Below are 10,353 nucleotides of genomic sequence, written 5' to 3'. Positions count from 1 at the left end.
GTCGAGACGCGCAATGGGAGATGATCAAGACCAAGAAGGATGGATCAATTGCAGCTTTCATCCAGGAGCAGAACCAACATATTCGACGCCAGGAGAATCAGATGTGCACGGACAAGGAAGAACTGAAGAAGGCATTCACGAAGATCAAGGAACTCCAAGAAGAACTCAAGGCTATCCGCGAAGATTATTTGGAGGAAATCAACGCACTAGTAGGGAAGATTGACGACCTGGAGAATAAGATTGGAGCATTCGTGGGAAATCCAGTGCCAAAAGCAGAAGTCGACGAATGCACTTGTCCGGATAACTACATCATCATCGACGACACCGACTCGGAACCAAGTGAAGACGAATGGATTGATGAAGCTGGAGCAGACATCATGGAGTCTTCAACGGATCAGAATTTCTAGTAGACCACCATATCAGTAGTAGTTTTCCCCCATTTAGTAGTATAGCTCAAGCACTTTGTAACGCTAGTTAGATCGATTGTTTTGCCTTGTTTGGATTGATTGAGTGATATTGATTGAATTTGTCTCATGAGCATATGGGTAGTGTTTTCTCTCTAGACCTCATTCTATTCTTAATTCTCATCTTTTCTAAACCTATCAGATGCCTCCGAGACGCGACACCGGATTTGTTTTCCCGCCAGAGATCACCCAGTTGATTCAGCAACAGAATGCCCTAATGCAAGTGTTAGTGCAGAACCAAGGCAACAACAACAACAACCCACCGCCACCACCACCTGTTGACCACTTAGCTCGTTTCTTAAGGCTAAACCCGCCGGTGTTTTTCAGTAGCACCGAGCCGATTGTTGCAGATGATTGGCTCCGCAAAGTTGGAAGGGAGTTGACCACTGCAGGATGCACAGATGCGGAAAGAGTGCGTTTTGCCGCACATCAGCTTGATGGACCCGCAGCATCATGGTGGGAGAATTATACAGCCACGCACCCTATTGACACTGTCACATGGGACCAGTTTCAGCAAGCTTTCCGTACAGCTCATGTTTCAGCAGGAGCTATGGCTATGAAGAAGCGTGATTTTCGCAACCTACGCCAAGGAGGACGCACCGTAGGCCAGTATGTGGAAGATTTCAGTAAGTTAGCACGTTATGCACCAGATGACGTTGCTACGGATGCAGCCAAGCAGGAGAAGTTTCTGGAAGGATTGAATGATGAGCTGAGTATGCAGTTGATGGTAGCAACTTTCAACAACTACCAGGAGCTGGTAGATAGAGCTCTCATGATTGAAGGGAAGCAACAGCAGATTGAAAACCGCAAGAGGAAGTATGGACAAGGGAAGTACAATTCTGGAGCCCAGCAAAAGCCACGATTTACCCCAAAGCTGGGAGGACAGTTTCAGCAAACCCATGGAGGAGGTAGTTCGCATAACCATAATGGCTCCAAGAATGGTAATGGGAATGGAGGAGGAAACGGACAGAACCGCACCAACCCATCTACCCCAACCAAGAGAGATCTAAGTCACATTACCTGTTTCAAGTGCCAGAAGACGGGACATTACGCTACCGATTGTCCCGAAGCCCAAAATGGAAATGGCAATGGAAGCTCTGGGAAGAAGCCGAACCCGTTCAACAAAGGACATGTGAACCACGTGAGCGTGGAGGAGATTGAAGCTCAGCCTGATGCAGTAATAGGTAAGTTTTTGGTTAAGTCATTTACTGCAACTATTCTTTTCGATACTGGTGCATCGCATTCATACATATCAAGGGGATTCGTAAACAAGTTTAAGATGTCCACCCAAGTCCTCAAAAGCCCCATGTTAGTAACCTCGCCAGGAGCAGAGTATATGGCCACCCAAGGATGTTTTCAGATACCATTGGCCATTGGTAGGCATGTTTTCCCCTCAGACCTCATTGTTTTGGAATCGCAAGGTTTGGATGTGATTTTGGGAATGGATTGGCTATCGTTGTATGGAGGAAACATCGATTGTGCCAGCAAGACGATTTTGCTTACCACCCCAGAAGGAAAAAGGATCAAGTATGTATCCCGGCATATGCCGAAGAGGACTCAAGTGAATTCCTTATCAGGAGTTGTACAGGAGGAAGTACCAGTGGTGAAGGATTATCCGGATGTATTTCCAGAAGAGTTACCAGGCATGCCACCAGATAGAGATATTGAGTTCTTGATTGAACTTTTGCCAGGCACAGGGCCAATATCTAAGAGACCGTACAGGATGCCCGCAAAGGATTTGGAGGAAATTAAGAAGCAGATCAAGGAGTTACTGGATAAAGGCTATATTCCCCCAAGTTCGTCACCTTGGGGATCACCAGTACTTCTAGTGGAGAAGAAAGATGGATCACTAAGGATGGTTGTTGATTACCGAGGATTGAATGAAGTGACCATCAAAAACAAGTACCCACTGCCGATGATCAATGATTTGTTTGACCGCTTGCAAGGAGCTAAAGTATTTTCCAAGATCGATCTACGATCAGGGTACCATCAGTTAAAGATTCGAGAACAGGATATACCCAAGACGGCATTCACCACCAGATATGGATTGTATGAGTATACCGTTATGTCATTTGGACTGACTAACGCACCTGCCTATTTCATGAACTTGATGAACAAAGTGTTTATGGAATTTCTGGATAAGTTCGTTGTGGTGTTCATTGATGATATTTTAATCTTTTCCAAGGATGAAGAAGAGCACGAGGAGGATTTGCGATTGGTACTTGAGAAGCTCAGAGAACATCAGTTATATGCCAAGTTCAGCAAATGTGAGTTTTGGCTGAAGGAAGTTGGATTCCTTGGACATGTTATTTCTGGAGAAGGAATAGCAGTAGACCCTGCCAAGGTTGACACAGTGACAAGTTGGGAATCACCCACGACAGTTGGAGAAATCCGGAGTTTTCTTGGACTTGCAGGATACTACCGGAGATTCATCGAGAATTTCTCAAGGATTGCTAAGCCCATGACTGAGCTATTGAAGAAGGACACCAAATTTAATTGGACTGAGGAGTGTGAAGCCAGTTTCCAGGAGTTGAAGAAACGATTGGTTACATCACCAGTGTTGATTCTGCCGGATCAACGCAAGGACTATGAAGTTTATTGCGACGCTTCTCGTCGAGGACTTGGAGCAGTGCTTATGCAGGAAGGGAGAGTTGTTTCGTATGCTTCACGACAACTTAAACCCCATGAGAAGAATTATGCTACGCACGATTTGGAAGTAGCAGCCGTGGTGCATGCATTGAAGACATGGAAACATTTTCTCATCGGAAACCATTGTGAGGTGTACACGGATCACAAGAGTTTGAAGTACATTTTCACGCAGAAGGAGTTAAACCTCAGACAGAGGAGATGGTTGGAGCTCATTAAAGACTACGATATGAGATTGCATTATCACCCTGGAAAGGCTAACGTAGTAGCAGACGCGTTGAGCCGCAAGAGTCATGTCAACACCCTCATGACAGGAGAGTTACCTCAGGAGTTAGCCGAGGACCTACGTGAGCTATGTTTGGAGATAGTCCCTAGAGGCTATTTAGCGACGTTGGAGATTCAGTCTACCTTGATGGAAAGGATCAGAGAATCTCAGAAGACAGACAAGGAGATTGAAGAGATAAAAGAGAAGATGAGCAAAGGAAAAGCCAAGGGATTTCGTGAGGATGAGCATGATACCTTATGGTTTGAAGACCGCGTATATGTGCCAAATGATCCGGAGATCAGGAAGTTGATTTTGCAAGAAGCCCATGATTCACCATACTCGATTCACCCAGGGAATACCAAGATGTATTTGGATTTGAAGAATACTTTCTGGTGGACCGGAATGAAGAAGGATATTGCGGAGTTTGTAGCAGTTTGTGATGTATGTCAGAGAGTGAAGGCAGAGCATCAGAAGCCAGCAGGATTGCTACAGCCATTGCCGATGCTCGAATGGAAGTGGGATAAAATAGGCATGGATTTTATCACGGGATTACCCAGGACTCGTTCAGGCTATGACTCGATATGGGTTGTAGTCGACCGTTTGACGAAAGTGGCTCATTTCATTCCAGTGAAGACCACTTACACCAGTGCTAAGTTGGCAAAGATATACATGACCAGGATCGTATGTTTGCATGGAGTTCCGAGGACCATTGTATCAGATAGAGGAACCCAATTTACCTCGAAATTTTGGAAGCAGTTACATGAAACATTGGGAACCAGGCTGGAATTTAGTACAGCATTTCACCCGCAGACAGATGGACAGACCGAGAGAGTCAACCAGATTTTGGAGGACATGTTGAGAGCATGTGCGCTAGATTATGGATCTAGTTGGGACGACAATTTGTCATATGCGGAGTTTTCATATAACAACAGTTATCAAACCAGTTTGAAGATGGCCCCTTTTGAAGCTTTGTACGGAAGGAGGTGTAGAACACCGTTGTTGTGGGACGAAGTTGGAGACCGTCAGTTGTTTGGACCAGATTTGATTGAGTCTGAACAGAAAGTAAGGTTGATTCGCGATAGGCTCAAGGTAGCCCAGTCCAGGCAGAAGAGTTATGCTGATTCTAAACGCAAGGAGACAGTTCACGAAGTCGGAGACAGAGTGTATCTTCGAGTATCGCCACTTCGAGGAGTGAAGCGCTTTGGAGTTAAAGGAAAGTTAGCGCCTCGTTTTATCGGACCATACAGAGTGTTGGAACGTATGGGAGAAGTTGCCTACAAGCTGGAATTGCCCGAAGGATTGTCTGGAGTACATGATGTATTTCATGTTTCGCAGTTGAAGAAGTGCCACGCAGAGATGGCTGAGATACCACTAAGAGATACTGTGCCACTAGAAGCGATTCAGTTGGAAAGTGATTTGACTTATGAGGAGAAACCAGTTAAGATTCTCGAGTATGCCAGCCGAGTTACCCGCAGCAAGGTTATCAAGTTTTGCAAAGTCCAGTGGAGTCACCACACGGAGGATGAAGCCACCTGGGAGCGAGAGGAGGATCTACGGAAAAACCACTCCCACCTGTTTTCTAGCCAACCCGAATCTCGAGGGCGAGATTCATCTTAAGGGGTGTAGGTTTGTAACATCCCAAATTTCCAATTTGGAATGTTATACATAGATCATCATTGCATATCATGTTTTCATTGCATTTTGACAAATCCTCGATAAATCCTAAGCAACTCAAGGACCCTCGGAGAGAGTTGGGGATTTTCCCGAATTTTTTTCAATTAATTTTTCCAACGAGGATTGTGGTTTTAATTATTTTTCCCTTCGGAAAAATATTTCATGTTAAAATAAACGAGAGGAGAAAATATGAATTCTCTAAAACATTTGAAATACTGGAGGAAAAATGTTAAAATCATTATTTGGAATCTATTTGGATTTTATTTGAAATTTTTATTGCATTAAAAATATTGCATGTTTTCAAAATATTTATTTTTGATTTTAAAAATGTTCACCCTATTCTAGATTTTCTAACGAGACGGGGAAAATTTATTTCATATTTTTCTGATTTTTATTTATTTTTCTACGCAATATTTTCCGCGGAACTTAAAAAAAATGCCCGCGCCGACTGGGCCAACGGCCCAGCCGACGGCCCGCCCGCGGCCTCTCCTCCTCCCGCACGGGACCTCGCCGCCCGAGTCCGGCCGCCGCACGACACCGCCGGCCGACCCCTTCCCCAAGTCGCCGCTGCCCCCCCTCTCTTCTCTCCGTACCCTGCCGCCGCCGCCGACATCGCCGCCGCCGCCCGCCCGCATCTCGCCGCCGCCGCCGCCGGTTGCCTCGCTCGCCGCCGCCGCCGGGAGCCCCGGAGCCGCCGCCCCTCGCCGCCCTCGCCGCCTCCCCGAGCCCCGCACCCCGCCGCCGAGCCCCGCCCGCCGGAGCCCCTCGCCGGAGCCCGCCCGACGAGGTACAGCCGTCGGCCGTTTTCCCGTCGTTGACCGGTTTTCTGTAAAAAAAAACTTTTGTTTTATAAAAAAAACCCTAGATCGGTTTTTTTTTGGTTTTCTTATTTCGCGAGCGTTCACCGAACCGTTCGTTTTAACGAACGCGTTCGTCGGTTTTTCTCTGTTAAAGAACGTCCGTTATTTAACCGTTCGTCCGTTTTTCTTTTTCGTCGGATTTTTCTCGTTATTTTCTCAGATTCGATTTCTGATCGAATTTTCGATTCTGTTTAACTTCTCGCTCGTTTATCGGAATCAGGCGATTCAAGCGCCTAGAGTTTCGTCTCGAAATTCTCTTTCCATTTAACCTACTCAAACAAGTTTTTGCTACAGTAAAATTTGACCTAGATCCAGATTAGCAAACGAAGTTTCTTTCTTTCGCCGTTTGACTTTCGTTGCTTCTTTCGAATTGATTTTTTTGCAAACCGGAGTTCTTAAGTTGAACTTTCTGGTTGGATCTTTCATTCGAGTTTTACCTGTGCATTAGTTGAGTACTGATCGTATGCTTGTTTGTTTGCGATAGAGTACCCGGAGTGTGCCGCTTGTTACTTCGACTCGTTAGGTTTTGCGGATCATCAGCAAGGCAAGTAACACTTTGATCATACCCCGTTCATACCCAGTTTTATTGCATTAGATCTATTCCCCAAACATTGCATGATTAGGATCTAATTAAACTGAGGGTATTGGGAAGTAGTTGAGGTAGTACCTATTACCTGTTTTACATTATCAAACCCTTGGGAGTTACTTCTACGTTGCTTTTATTATTGCCATGCTATGCTCGTAGACGTGGATTGGGTTTGAGTGATATTCATGACAGATGTGAGATGTTTATTAATGGTTCAACTTAAGGTGGCAACTAAAACTCACATCTGGGTGGATTGAGGCACCTGGAGAACCCAGTGTTGTCTGTATGTATAAGGTCCGCCACCCAGGCTCAAAGGGATCATAAGATTATTCATGCTAGAAACTTCCGTGTGCAGCCACAGCTATTATGGGCTCTAGCATAGCTGAGTAGGTTACAGGATCTCTTGAAGAGGTGGACTAGCAGATGTAGGGGAAAGTAGGTGTACCGGTCCATCCAGAGTAAAGAGTGATTGTTTCTGAAAGACTGTGTCTCGGTCATCCGTTTCTCAAACATCATGCAGTGCGAGAATCAAGCGGAGGCGATCGAGTCTTGTGGGGAAAAGTGCACAAACCTCTGCAGAGTGTACAAATTGATCATGATTAGCCGTGTCCCCAGTTATGGACAACTTGAGTATCTAGTACCTGGATTATCATTTGAATCTTATCACCGTGATACTTATAATTAATTTTGTTGGGTTAATGATGACACTTAATTGGGATTGAGTTGGAGGTACCTTCTCAATGTTTCAACCACCATGATAGTTAAATAAAATTTATTCCTTTGCAGTAGGGAAAAATTGGCTTTTCGCAAAAACTGTAACCATAGAGCCTTCCACCAGCCATATATGCATATAGTATAGCATTATCATTGTTCATTGTTCTCTATGTGTTACATTGCCAGCATATTCTATGTGCTGACCCGTTTTCGGGCTGCAACGTTTCATGTTGCAGACTTTTCAGACGACGAGTAAGGTGCCTTAGGTCGTGGTCTTATACTCAGTGATGCCGTTGGAGTTGATGGACTCACTTATCTTCCAAGTCTTCCGCTGTTATCGTTATTAGATGGCCTTAAGCCATGTTTATCATACTTAATCTCTTTGGAGATATTCGATGTAATAAGTGTGTGATTGCTACTTTGTTATAAATCCTCCATTTGTACTGTGCGTGTCAGCATTACTGATCCAGGGATGACACTGGTGCACAGCAGCACAGGCCATTTGAGGTCTGGCGCTACACCACCACAGTAGGAGGGGTGAACTCATCTTGGACTAGATCCATTCCATCCTCACAGTCACCAAACACAAGAACACCTCTCCTCAGGAGGCTCTTCTTCCCCTATAACTGTTCATCCTCAGCCCAAGAGGCAATCCACCACACCACACTGGAGTAGGGTATTACACCACAACGGAGGCCCGAACCAGTATAAATCTCGTGTCTCTTGTGTTGCGGGTTCGTCGAGCTATGCTTTGAGATCATGGTGAGGCTGAGGGTGTGATTAGGTAGGGAGAGATCTTCGTGCGCACCCCAGTGTTTGAACCTCAAGGGTTTTGCAGGAACCCGAAATCTGACATTTGGCGCGCCAGGTAGGGGTGCACCGAAGCTTTCCTCCATCGATCCGCATCCCGTCGCTTCGTCGCATCCATGGCGGACGCTCGCCGAGCCCGCGCTGAGCGTCGGGCCGCCCTCGCCGCCCGCATCACTCAGAAAGCTCCTGTCGGCGGGCCTCCCCGTTGTTTTCCGTCACCCGCCGCCAACGCCGCCACCGGCCCGGCGGGGAACGAGGAGCAAGCATCCTCGCTGCAACCCTTGGTGCGGCGGGATGGCCGCACCGCCACTCCGTCGCTGACCCCGACCGGCTCGTGGTCTCACGCTCGTCACGCTCCCACGGATGCGCATGCAGCACTGTTAATGGCACGCGAGCTCCTACGCTACCGCCCAATCGACGACCTCTACGAGGACTGGCTAGACCGCATCACCGAGCTCGTCAGCGCCGCAGGGGGCTCCCCTGCGCCATCTCTCTCGCTGCCTCGCCCTCCGCCAACTGCGGGCGACGTGGCTCACGGAGCGCCTCCATCACCTCTGCACCAAGACGGCGTTCTGGCGCCGAGACGTGCGGCCCCCCGGCGTGAACCACCGCGCCGGGCGCTCGCGCGAGAAGAAGGAAGCTGCCAAGAAGTTCCCCGGCCGGAAGAGAATGCTCCCGCGCTCCCAGCACCACCGCGGCAAGACCGTGCGCCGCCTGCGGCGGCGGTGCGCGGGCATCAAGGGCAGGCTCCGCATCAGCAAAGGGTCCCGGTGGCCACAGCAGGCTGCCGCGCCTTCACCCCCAAGCTGTGTAGCGTCGCCTGGCTGGGCAAGTTCAAGCCAGACCTGACTTCTCGCTATGACGGCACCCCCGACCCCGCGGAGTTCCTGAAGCTCTACGAGCTGAGCATCGAGGCGGCCAACAGCGATGAAAAATTCATGGCGAACTGGTTCCCCATGGCTCTTAAGGATGGTGCTCGCTCGTGGCTCCTGAACCTGCCCCCAGGCTCGATCTCCTCATGGAACGAGATGCGCGACCGCTTCGTCGCCAATTTCCAGGGCACCCGCGACCGCCCTCCGGCCGCGGGTGACCTGCGCCGCATCAAGCAGCAGCCAGGAGAGACCCTGCAAAAGTACATCCAGCGCTTCAACAATGTTCGCCTCAAGATCCCCAAGGTGACGGACAAGGCCATCATCTCTGGGTTTTCTGATGGCGTCTTGTGGGGACCCCGACTCATAAGTTGCGATCACCGAATGCACATGTACAGTGATCCCAGAGATCAATGCTCACTGAACACACAGAAGCTGAATAACAAGAGTCTTACATCCATACATACCGTCTTACACAAATTATGACCATTATGGTCAAGTCTTACATAGATAAAGCGACAAGGGCTGAATACCAAATAAACTTAAGCAGCGGAATTTCTTCGTCGATAAGTAGAACCCATGCCATCTGCCTTAACCCTACAGGCATTCTGACTGGAAAACGTCCTAGTTCGCATGTTCGTCTCCGAAGGACTCTTCTTCAAATTCCTGCTCTTCCATGCCTGGCCAATTAAATAACCAGTGGCAAGCCAATGAGTACTTTGAATGTACTCGCAAGCAACCCATGTTTGGAACAGGCACAATAATGCAATGATATAGCACTAAGTAGGTAGTTTGCAGAAAGCTAGTTTTGAGTGCAATGACATGATCTATCAACATGTAAAGTATGCATCATAGGAGTACAGATATCCGTATGGAACAAGTTGTAGATATCAACATAAGCAGAGTTGGATACCAATCCAACTTGATCATCGTGTCAAGTCATCTGACTTAACCCAATTAGCTTCATCAACACACACACACACACGTGGTTTGTAAAACTCTGGACGTAGTTTAAGCAACACCGCCCAACTGTCCTTGACCGTGGACACTGCTATTCGAATAGTTTTACACTCTGCAGAGGTTGTACACTTTACCCACAAGATCTGGGGAACTTCCGTGTCATCCACGACCCGCGGTACCTCAAGTACCCGGGGTAAGCACCCGATCACTATCTTTCCCTAGACGACACTAACATAGAGTCCACTCGATTGGTAGTCACCCCCGTGCCCAACATTTCACATCTTAAAATTGTGGAGCCTCGCTCCCATATTTATCACATACCACAAGCACGGGGTACCAACGGTGTGTCCGGTGCCCTGTAAAAAACAGTCATGGCCGCCCTACCTGGCACGACCCCATCCCGAGAGAGAGCACCAACTCTCCCCCATCACTAGTAATGCGGGCTCCAAGCTAGTATCGGCCTAGGTAATCAATAATGTCCTTTCCCATACAAGGGTAGAGTGGT

This window comes from Triticum aestivum, chromosome 5D, assembly GCF_018294505.1.
Source record: "Triticum aestivum cultivar Chinese Spring chromosome 5D, IWGSC CS RefSeq v2.1, whole genome shotgun sequence".
In the NCBI taxonomy this organism is placed as follows: domain Eukaryota; kingdom Viridiplantae; phylum Streptophyta; class Magnoliopsida; order Poales; family Poaceae; genus Triticum; species Triticum aestivum.
Note: the sequence above shows the minus strand (reverse complement) of the source record.